Raw genomic sequence first — 16,847 nt, 5'->3', positions numbered from 1 at the left:
GCAAGTCCCTTAACTCCAATTACCTAACCCTAGCCATTCTTCACCTTTTCAATTAATAGTATTGATTCTAAGACAGAATGTCAAAATTAAAAAAAAAAACACAACTAACTAACATTAATGAAACAAAGGAAGCATTGCTCTGATGTGACCATGATCAACTGTTATAAGTGAAAATTCTTCATGAAGCCTGATGCAGGAGTTAATGTTTGGTGCAAAACTATATGACTCACACTAACAAACACTTTTCAAAGTGAGAATGAGCATGATTGGGCAAACTGCTGTGAGATTTTGGGCCAGTTGGGAAAATGCCATGGATTTAGTGCATAATTAAAATGTTTATTTTATAAATTTTTTTGCTTTTATTTTATTTTTTGATTGCCAGTCACGTATGCTTGAATTTATGTGTGCTGAATTCTCATAAAACAGGGGCCTACTGTGTTATGTTTTTTATCATTACCATTACTTTTGCCAGGGTACCAAGTTAGAACTGAAAATGTTCTCGTTTATTGACTTTTTATATTAAGGTGTGGTAGCCTTTGGATTTGTCTACAGAATCCTAGAATGTTGCAGTTAGAAGGGACCTTAACCCGTAGAATGTTATAAGATAGAACATCAAATGTTAGATCTAATGGGACCTCAGAACATAGAAAGTTAGACCTGGTAAGGGCATTAGAACATCAAATATAAACCATCAGAACCAGAAAGGGTGTTAAAACATGAGATATGGTACAGCTGAACTGGAAGGGACCCCATAATTAATTTGGTTCTATTTCACCAGCATTTTATAGAAGGGGAAATTGAGGCCCAAAGAGGGAAAATGAGTTCCAAAGAGGGAAAACAGTTTGGTCGAAGGACATTTTAGTTGGGTCTTGAAAGAGATGGGCAGACTTTTTAAAGAGGCAGAGGTGGAGGGGAGAAGCAGCATGATGGAATATCTTCGTGACTACCTACAGCATTTTGTTCCAACTAAAAGATGAATTCTGGGGAGCTCCAGCACACCAGGTCCCTGTAGTGAGGACTGGGATACGTTTTAGAGGTGAAATGAATATATGGCAAGCCTGGAATTTTTCTCTACCATCACACAGGCCCTTAAAAACACTGTGCCATTTGACTCAGACTGGAGCATCCCCCTGGTGTGCTACTAAGATAATTGCTTCACTGCCACTTATGTGTGTGTATGTTTGCACTTTAAATGTTTATGGATTTAACTAATGGCTATGGATTCCCACATTTGCATAAGGAGTTAATCTAGTGAATAGGAAAGCCACTCTTAGCCTTTTCTGAAGATAGGCTGCTAAGGTACAAACTAGACACATTTCATAATAGCGTGAGCAACAGGTCACTTTTCCTTATCATGGATATTCGGAGGAGCACTGGATTGAGAATGTGGCCAGGGACTAATTGCGTGCCAAAAGCATCTAGGAAGGGCCCTACTGTATATAAGCCTGGAAAGATAAAAAGTATATTTTCCTGTACTTCCTTCCTTGGAGGAACTTACAACCAATTGGGGAGATATACCTTGTATATTAATATTGTCAGCAACAACAACTTCGGTTTATACTGGAAGTCCCAAAAGTCTTGGGGAAATTTTAAACTTTAATGGCTAAAATATGGCACTGAGACTTTTGTGATATCCCATAAGCTTTAATCACTTAAAACTGCCCTGAGACTCTTTGGGATACCTAGAAGGAGTTTACAGGAGGCATTATCTATTTACCTTACCGGCTGCCTTATGAGGTAGAAGATAATAGAAGGGAGCCATGTTGCTTAAGCAGATAGAGTGCTAGACTTGGGTTCAGGAAACCCTGGGTTTAAATAATGCTTGCTCTGTGACCACAGACAAATTGTTTTAATTTCTGTGAACCTCAGTTTCTTCTTCTGTAAAGTGATATTGCTGATATCTGTATTATTTTTCTCACAAAGTTTTTGATGACAAGGAAGGCTCAAATGAAATAATGTTATGTACAACATTTTGCACACCTTAAATCACTATATAAATATTTCCTTCCTCTTCCTCTAAAGAAAAGAGATAGGTCTAGACAGAATAAATATCATCAGAAAAATCTGAGATCTAATAACTTACCTCTCTGGACCTCACATTCCTCCTCGGTAATATGAGCAAGTCCGACTGTCAGATGATCTCTGGATGCCTCTTCTGGTTCAAACTCTGACATTCTAGATCTCTAACTGTATAAGCCTCTAGATTTTGAATCTTCACTCTTTTCTCTGTTTTGCCTCCTATGGTTCTGATGCCATCAATTTCCCCCGCGGCAAATCTGACGTCACTTTGGGTCCTCCTTGGGAAAAATCAGGAGCCGGGAGTGGAGCTGGGCCAGCAGGAAGCTCTGTGGTTTCCCACCAATGAACTGTGAGGTGAACTCACTCGTTAGACAGGTTATTGGGGCAGGACATGTGACAGTCTTTTCAAAGCAGTATTTCGCCAACACCCCTTAGCTACGAGAAGTACAGGAATCTAGTCGGGCGGAGGGCTCCTGAGAAGTTGAGACTTGCATGGGAGGTAGTTTCAAACTTTTCCCTTTCTTTGGGCCTTAAAAAAAAAAATGTTACTTGCCAACTGGCCAAAGGGGCCCTGAAAATACTACACAGACGACGGAAAAGAAAAAAAGTGACTTCCTACTAGATTCAGGAACTTGGAAGGAAAAAAATAACCTAAGTACATGAAGGCAAACCAGATTGCTGTCGGTAGGTGGCAAAGTACTTTACTATAAATATTGCAAGAGGCTTCTTTCCTGATTTTTTTTTAATCACTTTGCATTTCAGATGACTGAAATGACTGGAGAAGTCTCCACTTCACTACAAACTTGAAAACAAAGTGTGTGCGTGCGTGTGCATGTGCGTGTGCGTGTGCGTGTGTGTGCGTGTGTGTGTGTGTGTGTGTGTGTGTGTGGTGGGAAGGAGGGGGGTCTTTACACAGAGAAAAAGTTTGGCTCTGCATCAGATTTAAAGTGAAAGTCTCAATCTTGGCTTGCCTTCCTTGTTCAGTGTTATTTCATGCATGTTATATAAGGTTTTGGAGACCATTCAGCCATTCAGTTTGCATGGTATAGTACAGAGGGGGCTAGATTTGGCATCAGAAGACCTACCTTTAGATCTCAGTTCTGCAACTCGAGATCAGTGTATTCTGGGATCCTAGTTGTTTTTGTTTGTTTGTTTGTTTGTTTTTTTAATCAGAGAAAAATGAAGGGGATTGGATTAAATTGGTGGTATCAAACTCAAAAGAAACAGAGGCACTAAACCCTACCTAAGGATCCCTCCACTCACCACACTGACTTAATTTTATAATGTAATATTTTAATTTATTTATATATTTCCAAAATATGTTTTAATCCAGTTTGGGCCCTCACGTGGAAGTGTCGTCGACTCCATATGGGTTAATCCTTGTTAGATATCTGTGAACTAGATGACCTGTTGTAAATTTGAGATGATGCTATCATACTTGCAGTGGTCTCAAGAAGTGGCCTCAATAGCCAAATTTATTTTCATTTTCTTGTTTTTGCTTTTGTCTGTGATCCCTTTGCTATTTGTGATTTTTTTTTGTGATTGTGATTTTGTTTTTGAGACTGGCCTTTGCAATATAGCAATATGGTACAATGTGTAAAAAGCTGCAGATGTAAATCATTGAGCTTCCACTTAATATGTCTGCCATCTCACACGAGTCACTTATGTCCTCCAGGCCATGGCTCTGTCACTTGTAAAATGAGAAAGATGGGTTAGATGATTTCTCCTGCCCTTTCTAGCTTCAAATCTATGGTTTTTTATAGATTTGAACCTGAAAGATTCCTCAGAGGTCATCTTGTCTAACCCCTGAATTTTATAGATGAGGAATGGAGGCCCAGATAAGTTAACAGACTTGCTGAGGTCACACAGCTAAGTGTCTTTGTTGCATGTAACATGTTAAAAAAAAACAACCCCAAAGCCAAAAAAAAAAAAAAAAACGAAAAAAAAACCCAGCAACGGCTTCAGCACTGAATAGACTGAGCATGTTAAAAACCACATGTGACCTGACCATGTGTTGGTGGGGAGATTTCTTTTACGTGTGTTCTAACTTTCTCCTGCCTGGAAATAGATAGCAAGATTTAACAATTATCCTAGGATTTTACAAACATGGACTGCTTATGCAAATAGTTACTCTGCTTTTAGTAACAACATCAGTAGCAAACATTATGGTTTATAGAAACAGAAGAGTTTAAAGTCTCTATTTAATATCAAACAGGAAACTGAAAGTTATCTCCAGCCATGTGGCGGACTATTTTTTCCCCCCTCTCAACAAACCTGCCATACTGTTTATCAGTGTCCCCCAAGTCTAAGTGAAGCATTCCTCCTTAGATTGGGTTTGCAGATTGTACATTTTCCTGGCAGTCTCAACTGCAACATGACCCTTTGGAGGCAGGTTGGAAAGGGGTGTTTTGCAGCAAACAGTCAATGCTGGAGCTGAAGGGAAATTTGGAACTCAATCTAAAGCTTCATAAATGGCTGAGAATGATCTGCTCTGTTTCACTCCCCCCCCCACCCCGCCCCTTTTCCCCTTTGTGTCCCTGGTGCCAGTCACCCACCACATGCACATGAATATTCTTTCTAGAGACCTAGGATTCATTTTAAGGTCATCCTTCAATTTGCAAAGAATATAATTTACCGCTATATATAGAGCTTCATGATTGCTTCTAATAACTAATGGGGGAGGGCAGGGGGGAGACTCAACTGAGAAATAAATGCCTAACAGCTGTGTCTGTTTAAACTTGATTAAAGGCAGTTTAAAAAAAAGTAAACAAGTACAGAGTAGACAATGGGAATAGAGAAAGACAAGTATCTCTTATTGTGAAAAGTTTTACAGACAGAACTTGCTCTACTTAGGAGGCCTGAGATGTCTGTGTTTAAAGTTTACTTTGTTGCTTGTCTTGAGTGGGATCAGTGTTGTAGTGAATAATTTATAGCCAGCATGAATGAGCTCATTAGTCACCTTTTCAGACTTTAACTGAGTTTCGTGGTTGTCATTACACCAGCCTTCTGTTCAGCCACTGAGCAAAATGACAGTTTGGCAGTTGGCTGCCTTGTCCCAGGGCAGCCTGCCTCCTTTCAGATCTGCCCGGCCTTTTGTGGGCTATTGAAACCTTCCTCTTGTGACCCTGGGCTGGTCCAATAAGGCTCAGGCTTCAGATGCTTTTGCAGCTTCAAGTTCGGATGACATGTTTTTGACAGAAATCTTTCAGAAATGCTCTCACTGCTAGGCAAGATGAAGTGGGATGGGATGAGTGCTAGCCTGTTCTCCCCTACACTCATTCTCATTCTCTCCCCTTCTTCCTCTTTTCTCTCTCTCTCTCCTCCTTCTTCCTCTTCTCTCTGATTCTGCTTCTCTCTTCCTTCCTCTTCTCCCCCTTCTCTCTGCCTCTTTCTCTCCTCCCTCTTCTCTGTCTCCTCCTTCCTCTTCTCCCTCTTCTCTCCTCTCTCTCCTCCTTCTTCCTCTTCTCCTTCTTCTCTCCTCTTTCTCCTCCTTCTTCTTCTCTCTGTCTCTCTCATCCTTCTTCCTCTCCTTCCTCTTCTCCCTCTTCTGTCTGTCTCCTTCTCTCTCTCTCCCTCCTTCCTCTTCCTCTTCTCTCTGTCCTCTTTCTTCACTCTCCTTCCTCTTCTCTGTCTCTCTTCTTCCTCTTCCTCTTCTCTCTCTCCCTTTTCTCCCTCTCCCTCTTCTCCCTCTCCTCTTTTGCCTTCCTCTTCCTCTTGTCCCTCTTTCTCTTTCTTCTACCCTCTTCTCTTTCTCTTCTTCTCTTTCAGACTCTCCCTCCTCATATGTGTACATGTATATATATGTATATGTATATATGTATGTATATGTATGTATGTGTATATTTCCTTGTGTTTGATATCATGAGTTGAAGTCACTTGAAAACACAGAAACTAGGGGGCAGGAGGGTAGCTCAGTGGATTGAGAGCCAGGCCTAGAGATGGGAGATCCTAGGTTCAAATCTGGCCTCAGACACTTCCTAGCTGTGTGACCCTGGGCAAGTCACTTGACCCCCATTGCCCACCCTTACCACTCTTCTGCTTTGGAGCCAATACACAGTATTGATTCCAAGATGGAAGGAGAGGGTTTAAATGTTTTAAAAAAAAAAAGAAAGAAAGAAAGAAAAAGAACAGAAACTAGGTGGCAATCCTGATAGGGTGCCCAAGTCTTTGTGGCAGGTAAGCACATCACAGCCCTGGGTATGTTTAGGTGAAATTATGTTAAAAGTCTGAAATTTGATAAGACTCAGATTATCCCTTTGCAGCAAATTAATCAGTTTAGAGCAGTAATGGGCAAACTTTTTAAAGATGGGGCCAAAGGAAAGGAAATGCTCATCTGTCAGTGTGTTTCTAAGGCAACTCTTTCGAAGTTTCATTGTATTGTATCCTACTCATTGTATTCGTCAGATTAGGAATACTGTCCCACAGCCAGATAAAACATTTCAGACTTCCCCCCCCTTCCCCCCCCCCAATCTGGCCTGTGGGCTGTAGTTTGCCCATCACTGGTTTAGATCAGCACAGTTGAAAACAGGATCTAAAAGTAGGGAGTAGACCAAAGTCCTGCTTGGCACAAGGATTTGGAAATCATTTTTAACTCCCCATTTTAATCTCTGAACCCTCCTTTCCTAGATTAGCAAGAAAAAAACAGATCATCACATTAAATTCCTGCAACATTTTGAATTCAGAGACCAGTGTAAGAGAATGAATGACAAGTCCAGAATGCAGGGCTGATGTGTTGGAGGAAGATAGCAATTGTGTGGAGGGAACTGGATCATGGAAGCCCTTAGATGATGGTATAACACTACCTTAAACTGCCCTCAGTAAATCCAATGTGGAATGCCCACCATTGGCTGAGAACCAGACCCTCCTGGGAGGGGATCTACAGTGTTGACACTAATGGTGGATGGAGTGGTTCTCCCAGGATTGACCCAGCCTGGCCCCAGACCTCTTGTCCTGGCAGGGGACCTACAGTATTGACACTAATGGTGGATGGAGTGGTTCTCCCACTGTTGGTCCAGCCTGGCCCCAGACTTCTTGTCCTGGGGCTGAGAGGGGACCTCTTAGTATCACGGATTCTCCAGGGTGCAAAGGCACCTGTCATCGACAAGGGCAGCACCCCTTTTTGAATTCCATATTGTCAGACAGCTGGTCTAACAATGTCTATAGCAAGTAAGAAAAGATAATTCAATGCTCCACTATGAATAAAACTGCCAAATGAAAAAGGAAGCCTTTTTTTGGGGTTTGTTTTGTTTTAGCTCTAATTCTTTGAAAATAAGCACATCCGTCATTCTTTGGGTACAGAAATAAGGTGCTATTGAACTATACTCACAGGAAGAAGTCTTAATGACATTTATCCTGTATATTGCTTTTTTTGTACACAGTTGTTTACATGTTGTCTCCTCTGTTAGACCTTGAGTTCCTTAAGAGAGACTGTATGTGTGCATATTTTTTGTTTTTTTTTAATAACCCTTACCTTCTGTCTTAGAATCAATACCAAATATTGGTTCCCAGGCAAAAGAGTGGTAAGGACTAGGCATTTGGGATTAAGTGACTTTCTCAGGGTCACACAGCTAGGAAATGGCTGAATCTAAATTCAAACCCAAGTCTTGTCTCCAGGCCTGGCTCACTATCCACTGAACCACCTCACTGCCCCCAAAGACTTGCTTTTTTTTTTTTTCTTCTTTTTAAAATCTTTCTTTGTGTCCCCAGAGTTTTAGCACAGTGCCTGGCACAAGTACTTCACAAATGTCTACTAACTTCATGACGGACTGAATTTGCAGTTTTATTAGCTACCTCCTCTAGAATCATATTAGTTAACACTTCTGTACTGCTTAAAGCTCACCCAGCTCCACTCCAAGAGGTAGATAATGAAAGTATTATTAGCCTCATTTGACAGATGAGGAAACTTTGGCACCGAGGGGGAAATTGGCCACCGCTGCTCCTTTTGTAACACGGTAACACAGCTAGAACGTGTGGGAGGCAGAGCTGTAACCCAGAAGCTTCCACCTTCCTCAGTAACTTGAATCTTACCCAGTATTCAAGTGACCAGTCATTTGCAACCACATTGACTCTTGTGGGAACACACGCTTCGCACCTGTGCTGCAGTACTCTTAAAAAGGAGGGGAAAAAAATCTTGGGGGGGGTTTCCCCTGAAATATTTCTGACTTGGGAGAATTTCAGTCTCAGAAAAAGGTCCTGGTGAACTTTCACCAATCTGGAAGACTCTTGGCAGTGAGTTCGCCTTTAATTTTTCCACATTGGGTCCTATCAGTTCTGTGGTAATTCAACACTGGTTGCTGATGGAATGATTCTTAGGTGGATATTTGCTGCGCAGTTCAGCTGAGCGGGGAATAATCCAAACCAAATGAACTCAATTTGTCATTGTTTTCCAGAAAGTTCATCAAAGTTAGAGCTTTTACTTTGCTCCAGAGGGAAGGTTTTGCTTATAAGGATTGACTAGTTTCTCTCACTCCCTTACAAAGAAAATAAAGCTAGAGAAGTTTGTTTTTTGGCATTGTTAACACTTTGGCAGGCTCACTTTCAGAGACCCATGAGACTCAGGACTTGGTGTACTCACTGAAAAAGGCAATAAAACCTCTTGAAGACTTGGGGAAGGGAAAAAAGTTGTTGTGATCTCTTTCCTATGGCAAGGCTATAAATTTACATAGATAAAAAGTTTAGAGAAGGAAGATTTTCTAAGAGGGTTATGATTCTTGTTGGGTCAAGTAGTCAGTCAACAAATATTTCTCTTTCACCCACTTTATGCCTAGAAATTTTTATTTCTAAGCAAAGAGTGAAACAAGAGAAGTATAAGACGGAGTCCCTGCCCTTGAGGAAATAAAAGATCAGTAGGTGCTTGGAATCTAATTATTCCCTTTTATTTTTTGGTTTCCTTTTAAAAAAATATTGATTATTTTGTTTTTACATTAATGCCTTGCCTTTCATGTGCTAGCGAAACATTTCTCTTATGGCCCTCGGCTAGTACTGTGTGTCTCCAGGATTAAGATGCTTTTGCTACTCCAAGTTCAGACAACATGTTTTTGAGGAAGTCTTTCAAAATGCTGTCTGCTAGGCAAGATGTAGTGGGATAAAATGAGTTCTCACCTGCTTTCCCCTACAGTATAGCTTTCCTTTGGATTTTGTTTGATATTGTGGCCCTCCATATGTATCCCTCCTCTTTTCCCCTTTTGTTTTGATTACAGTGAAGATAACCTACTGTGCTGATCATAAGATAAACTTAAAACACTCAATTGGAAGAAGAAATACTCTGATATTTGTTTCTTTTCAAGTAATTTTCTTTTGGATTCCAAATTTAGATCTGTCCTGGCCCTTTCTCCATTCCCTCCCTAAATGGCTTGACATGGAGGAGCAAGCCCTGAATGTGCATCTCTAGAACCCCAAGTTTGAATCCTGGCTCAGTGACTGTGGGTCATCGGGCAAGGCACTTAACAAACTCTCTATTTCCTCACCTGTAAATCAGTTGTTTTTCAATTGTGTCTGACTCTTTGTGACCCTATTTGGGGTTTTTCTTGGCAAAGATAATGGTATGGCTTGCTATCTCTATTCTCCAACTTATTTTACAGATGAAACTGAGTCAGCAGAGAGGATGAAGTAACTTGTCCAGGATCACACAGCTAGTTAAATGTCTGAGGCCATATTTAAACTCATTCCAGGTTCAGGATTCTATCCCCTGTGCCACCTACCTGCCCCTCATTGGGCTAGGTGAGTACTAAGCATTCTTAAGTGGCAGAACTCTGATTCTGTGATGCCACCATCTTTTTATTGGTGATCTCCCCAGCTTTTATAGGTTCAGTTGTCATTGCTGTGTGTAAGAATTAAATTTTAATGGTTGACTAAAATATATGAAAATTATAAATAATATGGTAGTTGCCAATTCAAAGTATTATTGCTCAAAGTTGAAGTGACCTTTAATAGCTTTTATTTACAAAAGAGGTGGAAAGAGTGAAAGCAAAGAAATACAACAGGGTGGAGAAGACATTAGCCTATCTAAACTAAATATTGCTCTGGTGCTCAATTCAGCCAGGACTTGTTGACCTTCAACTGGAATTAAACTCTCTCCTGAAGACAGGAAGGGAAAGCCAGCTATCCACTCACCCAAGTTCCCTCCAAGAGGCAGGTCAAGACAATGACTTGAGCTGAAGGTGATTCCTGAGGCTGACTTTTTTCCTTGAGTGACCTTCTTCTTGAAGCCGACTTCCCTCTTGAAGTCCAACTCCTTGAAGCTGACCTGCTTCTTGGAGTCAACTTTTTTAGCCCTAGAAATTCAAGGCCTCTTATAGTGGCTTCTTGACCCTTCCCCTCTTCACAACAGCCAATCACAGCTTCCAAATTGCCCAACACTGCCCAGGGGATAGTGTTTGTGGGTACTATTTCTCATGTTCTGGAGGGGTGAATACTCATCAAAAGGGTTCACAGATTCCTACCATTGAGTTTCTGAGGGTATGAATTCTCTAAGCTGAGCTCCTCCACCTAGTTCTAGCTTTTGTTGATTCAATCAAAAGGTAGACAAAGGAGAGTTAATCCTGTCTTCATAATCTAGTGAGGTACTAAGTAGAGATACTTAAGTTATTGTTAACCAGGTGTTAGCTCCAACTAGGCAAAGAGAATGAAGGATTCCCTTTCATAAGTGTAAACCCAAAGAGAACAAAGAATTCTCTTTTATATGTGTAGATAACTCTCAGATCTTCCTATCAAACTCATCTCTTCAGAGTTCCAGTTCTACATTTCCAATTGCCTGCTGGACGCATTCATTGGAATATTCCATGGACATCTTAGACTCTCTATGTCCCAAAAAGAGCCCCTTCCTTTTCTCATAAATCCTCCCCTCATCCTAAACTGATCCATATTTCTCAAAAGCACCATCATTCCTTTAAGTCACCCAGTTCCTAAATATTGACTTTTCACTCTCAATTCCCCATATGTCCATTTTCTTAAGTTTTACCAGTTTTCCCCTCTCAGCATCTCTTAGGGTCTCCGTCTTTTCATGCCTAATGCCCTAGTTCATCCCCTCATCTCCTGGACTTCTGAATTATGTAAGGGGGAAAAAGGGATTTTATGAGTTCAATATATTAAAAGATGGTCACCAGAGAATTGAACTATTATCAATCCTCAATTAAGAATAATCTCAAGTCAAAATTGACTTTTGTGGAAGTTTATTTTCAATTAGGAAGGTTGAAGGTAGGGAAATCGAGAGAGAGAAACTCTGGCCTGGACCAGGTAAGAATTTAGAGGCCCCAGCAGAAGGGCACAGAGGTTGATTAAACAAGACTTCTAGCCACAAGGCCTTTTACAATTAGAGAGGCAAGAGAGGCCTCGTTGAGGGTAGAGCCTCCAGAACCACCAAGGGAAGAGACAGAGAGTCAGCCTAACTTACCCACGTGGCAATTCAAAGGGAAGCAGTCAGGGGTCCCACCAGAGTCTCAGCATTCCAACACTCCTCCATGAACCAGAAAAGGTTCTTGAACCAGAAAAGGTCCTTTGCCAGATGCTCTCTTCCACTGAAGACCCCAGCTGACTGAGGACCTTCTCCTTTTAAAGGGGTCACTTATGCTTCACTTCTTGTTCCTCCCTCCTAATTTGCAGGTCCAGTCACAATAGACAATTCTCATAGATCGCCTAGGGGATGGGTCAGTTGATTCTGATATGTCCCTCACTCTAGCACACTTGGCTTACAGACCTCCCAGAATTAGAGGTGTTCTCACCTTTGGTGATTAAATCTAAAGATGGGCAGTGGTCGACTTAATCTAATTATCACAGTTAGCCTCCTAATTGGTCTCCCCAGTTCCAGTGATCCCCTCCATAAAACATTTTCTGCATAGCTACTAGATTGATATTCTTAAAATAAAGTTCTGACCATGTTACTTCACTGCCTAAGAAACCTCAGCAATTCCCAATTGCCTCTAAGATAACATACAAGCTTCCATGTTTGATATGTAAAGCCCTTTATAATTTAATCATAGCCTTCCTATTTTTACAGTTTTTTTCAGGTTTTAATCCCTTGCTTGTTCCTCCTTGCTCCTTAAGATCCAGTTTATATTGTCACTTCACTTCCCTAAGACTCAGTTTTCTCTTTTGGGAAATGAGAATAATATCTACTAATATTGGAAAATTAGGTGGATTAGTGGATAGAGTGCTGGGCTTGGAGTCAGGAAGACCTGAGTTAAATTTGGGCTCAGTAATTTACTAGCCATGTGACCCTGAGCAAGTTACTTAACCTCTGTTTGCCTCAGTTTCCTCAACTGTAAAATTGGGATAATAATAGCACCTATTTCCCAGGATTGTGATGAGTATCAAATGAGTTAATATTTGTAAAGCAATTAACACAGTACCTAGCACATAGTTCATACTATCTAAATATTATTATTAAATATTACCTCACAAGGCTGTTGTAAGGAAAGCTTTTGCAAGCCATAAACATTTATAGAAATAGAAGGAACTGTGAAAAAGAGCTGTAGAAATGTCAGCTGTTATCCTAATGGGTAATTTCTGTTTTTTGATTGTAGGTCTAATATAACCAGGAGGGCAGGCAGAATAGAGGAGAGTTCTATATGCATAGATCCATAGCTTGACAGAATAGTTTAGTTATGTTTTGGAGTGAGGAAAGCCAGATATGAATACACTGCTCTGGGAATAGAAAGCTCAATTAAAAAAATCAAAATAATTTAATTCAAATAGAATTCGCCTTATATTTGAACCCATATGGGAATTTGTGGAAAGTTTTATAAGTCAGAGATATTGCAAGCCTTCTCACATCAGTACAATAGAATCCCTAATGGGAAATACAGTGTTTATTATACTAAAGAGCTCTCCAGTTTACTCAAAACACCAACACTTTGAGAGAGGTATAATTTTGTCCCCACTGATTGGTAAGATTTTTAAGCCTTTTGTAAAAAGCTCTGCAAGTATACTTATTTTCCCATAAGCTATCTGCACTGATTCTGTGGAATTTTCACAGATTGTTTCACAAGTATAGCATATGAGAATATGAGAAATGTTCAAAATGAAAGGGCAAGCTTCCCTCAGGACTATTGGAAATTGAAGTAGAGGGCTGCCATTTTTAAGAAGGAACAGAACGCATTCATTCATTTAGTTCAACAAGTATTTATTTTTAAGCTTTGTCTTTTTCTTCAACCTTTATTCTTTTTTTCTTAATAATATTCTTTTCCCCCAATTACATGTAAAAACAATTTTTAAAATTCGGTTTGAAAAAACTGAGTTCCAAATTCTCTCCCTCTTTCTCTTTTTCTCACCCTTCCCTGAGAGAGTAAGCAATCTGACATACATTTTACATAGGCAATCATGTCAAATATTTTTCCATATTAGTCAAACAAAACTGAAACAAAAAAAATGAAGACAAAGCAAAATATAGTACATTTCAATCTGTTTTCAGACTCAGTTCTTTCTTTGGAGACATTTTTTTTATCATGAGACCTTTGGAAATGTCTTGTATCATTGTATTGCTGAGAATAGCTAAATCAGTTCATCGTATGGAATTGCTGTTATTGCAAACGTTCTAGTGGTTCTACTCATTTCACTCTTTATCAGTTCATGCAGGTATTTCCAGTCAACAAGTATTTAAAAAACCTGTACCTTCTGTCTTAGAATTGATACTAACTTTGATTTCAAGGCAGAAGAGCATAAGGACTAGGCAGTTGGGATTAAGTGACAGCAATTGCCCAAGGTGTGTGACCCTGGGCAAGTCACTTAATTCTCTTTGCCTCAGTTTCCTTATATGTAAAATGAATTGGAAAAGGAAATAGAAAGCCGCTCTACTATCTTTGCTAAGAAAACCCTTAATGGGACTACAAAGAGTGTGTGTGTATATATGTATGTGTGTGTGTATATATATACACACATATAGTCCATATATGTGGATAATCCAATAGGGAAAGGAGAGAGGAGGGAAATTATAGATATAGATATAGATAAATATAGATATATATGAGATAATCTAATGTGCAGAGGAGGGAAATTATATAGATATAGAGATAGATATAGATAGATATGAGATAATACAATAGGGAGAGGAGGAAGGAAATTATAGATATAGATAAATATAGATATATAGAGATAATCTAATAGGGAGAAGAGAGAGGAGGGAAATTATCAGAAAGAAAGGCTTTTTGCAGACTGTGGGAGTTAAACTGAGTCTTGAAAGAAACTAGGGATATCAGCAGGGAGACATGAGGAGGGAGAGCTTTGTCAACATGTTATTTAGGCAATGAAAAGTTATGGAATTGGGAGATGGAGTGTTGTATTTGAGGGACAGCAAGTTGGCCAGTGGCCCTTGTACCACTGGGTATGGTGGAAAGGAGTCAAGACATTGTTCTTCCTAATTGATGTTTATGGTTTAAAAAAAAAAAAGTTTTTAAATTCTGTATTTCCATTTTTCCTCCAGGAGAGATTCTTAACACATATAGTCTTGATTATTTCACCTTATCTAAGGAAGGAAAAGGCCCTATCTCTTTCTCACATTCTACTAGTCATGACCCTATTTTCTCCTTCCACATAGGGAATATATCTAACTAGACATTTCCCAAGCACCTCCCATTGCCTATACTCATGCTGTGCTGATTATGTTCCAGAAAGAAAAGTCTGGGGGGACTAAGAAAAGGTATTAAAAGTTACTCTAGAATATCTAGAATGGTTATTATCTAATCTGGAATTAAAGTTTGCAAATTATGTAGCCTTTACATTAAGTTTCATTTATTCCTCCTAAACTACACAGAATTAAAAAAAAGAAAACACCTCCCTCAGTTTCCAAACCCCATTAGGTATCATTAATCATCAATCTGATCTTTCTGCAGTGTCTTCTAAATTGGTTCCTTCCTTTCCACTCCCAATGCTGCCTTCTAGTTCAAGCACTTATCTCCAAATAGGGCTTTCTGCCTTTAGCATCTTCATATCTTCCAGATTTTTCCATGACCATTGACAGATTAATCTTTCTAATGAAAAAACCCTGAGCAGGTCACCTATCTGCTCAAAAACACTCAATATCTCCCTATTGCTTAGTGAAGAGACTTTTCCTAGTTTTTCCAGTAGTTAGTGTTCTCCAATTCATTTCCAAGCTTCTCTGTATTTAATTGGGTACATACTATTTTCCCTTACAGAATGGAAGTTCTTTGAGAGGAAGTATTGACTCAATTTTGTCTTTCTATCCTCCATCATCTAATACAATATCTCATATATAATAGCATCAATAAGTGCTTGTTCAATGAATGGTTAATTCCTTAGATTATATCTAGCTTGAAATCTATGTTCTTGTGAACGCAGCATTAATGGATTCATCTTTGTTTCCCATGCTGAACCTACTCAGTATCTTGTAAAAAGATGGGATAGGATAGTAAGGAAAAGGAATAAGCATTTATTAAGTACCTATTGTATACTAGACATTGTGCTAAGTGTTTTGCAAATTTATATTATTTGATCTGAGAGGTAAGTTCCATTATTATACCTTTTTACAGTTGAGGAAGGGGCAGTTAAGTGGTGCAGTGGATAGAGTTCCAGGCCTAGAGTCAGGTAGACCTGAGTTCAGATATGGCCTCAGATATTTACTAGCTGTGTGACTTTGGGCAAGTCACTTTTTACCTTGTTTGCATCAGTTTCCTCATCTGGAAATGAGTTGGAGAAGGAGATGGTAAACCATTCTGGTAGCTCTGCCAAGGAAACTCCAAATGGGTTCACAAAGGACATGACTGAAAGTGACTGAACAATAAAAACAGTTGAGGAAACTGAGTCACATAGAAGTTAAGTGACTTGCCCTAGCTCACACACAGCTAGTATCTAAGGCTGCATTTGAACTCAAGACTATCAGACTTAAGGCCCAGTATTCTGTCCCCTGTGTTGCATAGCTGCCTTGGCACTGGCCCTGTGGTTTTGTTGATAATAGTGATCTAGATGAGGAAATTCCCTTTGCTAAATTAGCAAGTCAGCACCTTCTCTGCCACTTACAGTCTTAGAGAATTACCTAGCAGGCATTCAATAAATGACAAATGAGCAAATAAAAGGAAGAGTAAAATGGGAAATGGAGGAGGGAAAGATCACAGGGCAGAATTATGGGCTGGAAAATGGGAGGTGTCACAGAATTAGAGGCATCTTCCATGCCTAGAATGTACTTTTTCCTCATTTCTCTTCATGAGCATCTATTCAAGGGTTACCTCATCTGTGAAGAGTTTCCTTTCATTTTAATTAATATTTAATCATTTTAACAACTTAGCAATCCCCTTCCCTCATCCTTAGTCCTTTTCTCCCTCCTTAAATTATTTTTCCTATGTATATACATATGCTACCTTAGCAGAAAGTTCCTTGTGGGCAGAGATTCTCTGTATTTTCTTCTTTAGGGCTCTATTGCCCAGCACAGTGCCTTATATTTACTCAGTAGGTTTCAGTTTATCAACAAGCACTTATTAAGTGCCTACTCTGTTCAGGGCCCCTTGCTAGGTATTGGAGATACAAATGAAAAAGTGACAAGATTTTTTTATCTAGAAGCTTGAAATATAGTCAAGGGAGATAACACGTGCCTATATAAATATATCCAAGGAGCTCCAATGAAGAACGGTACTGGTAAGAGGCCAATCAGAAAAGGTTTCCTCCTTATAGAAGGGAATGCTTGAGCTGACTCTTGAAGGAATCTAGGGAAAGCAAGCAGAAGAGGTCAGGAGGGACTGCATTCTAGATAGGGCGGATTAGAAGGGCTAAGGTTCTGTGCTTAAAGAGAAGTGAGAAGGTCCGCTGGGCTGGGCCATAGTGTGTGTGAAGGAGAATAATGCGTAATAAAGCTGGGAAGGTATGTTGGAACAAGGTTTCGAAGT

At 39.7% G+C, this 16,847-nt stretch overlaps 1 protein-coding gene across 1 annotated transcript in view; it reads left to right on the top strand.

Moving 5' to 3' along the window:
* Positions 1–2,308: 2,308 nt before the first annotated feature.
* Positions 2,309–16,847, top strand: part of FOXN3 (forkhead box N3) — a 313,833-nt gene continuing 299,294 nt past the window's right edge. The window contains exon 1 of the mRNA XM_044664996.1: positions 2,309–2,703. The gene's annotated coding sequence lies outside the window, so the exon portion shown is untranslated. The remainder of the gene's footprint in view (positions 2,704–16,847) is intronic.

The sequence above is a fragment of the Gracilinanus agilis genome, chromosome 2 (assembly GCF_016433145.1).
Source record: "Gracilinanus agilis isolate LMUSP501 chromosome 2, AgileGrace, whole genome shotgun sequence".
In the NCBI taxonomy this organism is placed as follows: Eukaryota; Metazoa; Chordata; class Mammalia; order Didelphimorphia; family Didelphidae; genus Gracilinanus; species Gracilinanus agilis.
Note: the sequence above shows the minus strand (reverse complement) of the source record. Positions and strands in the feature narration are given on the sequence as shown.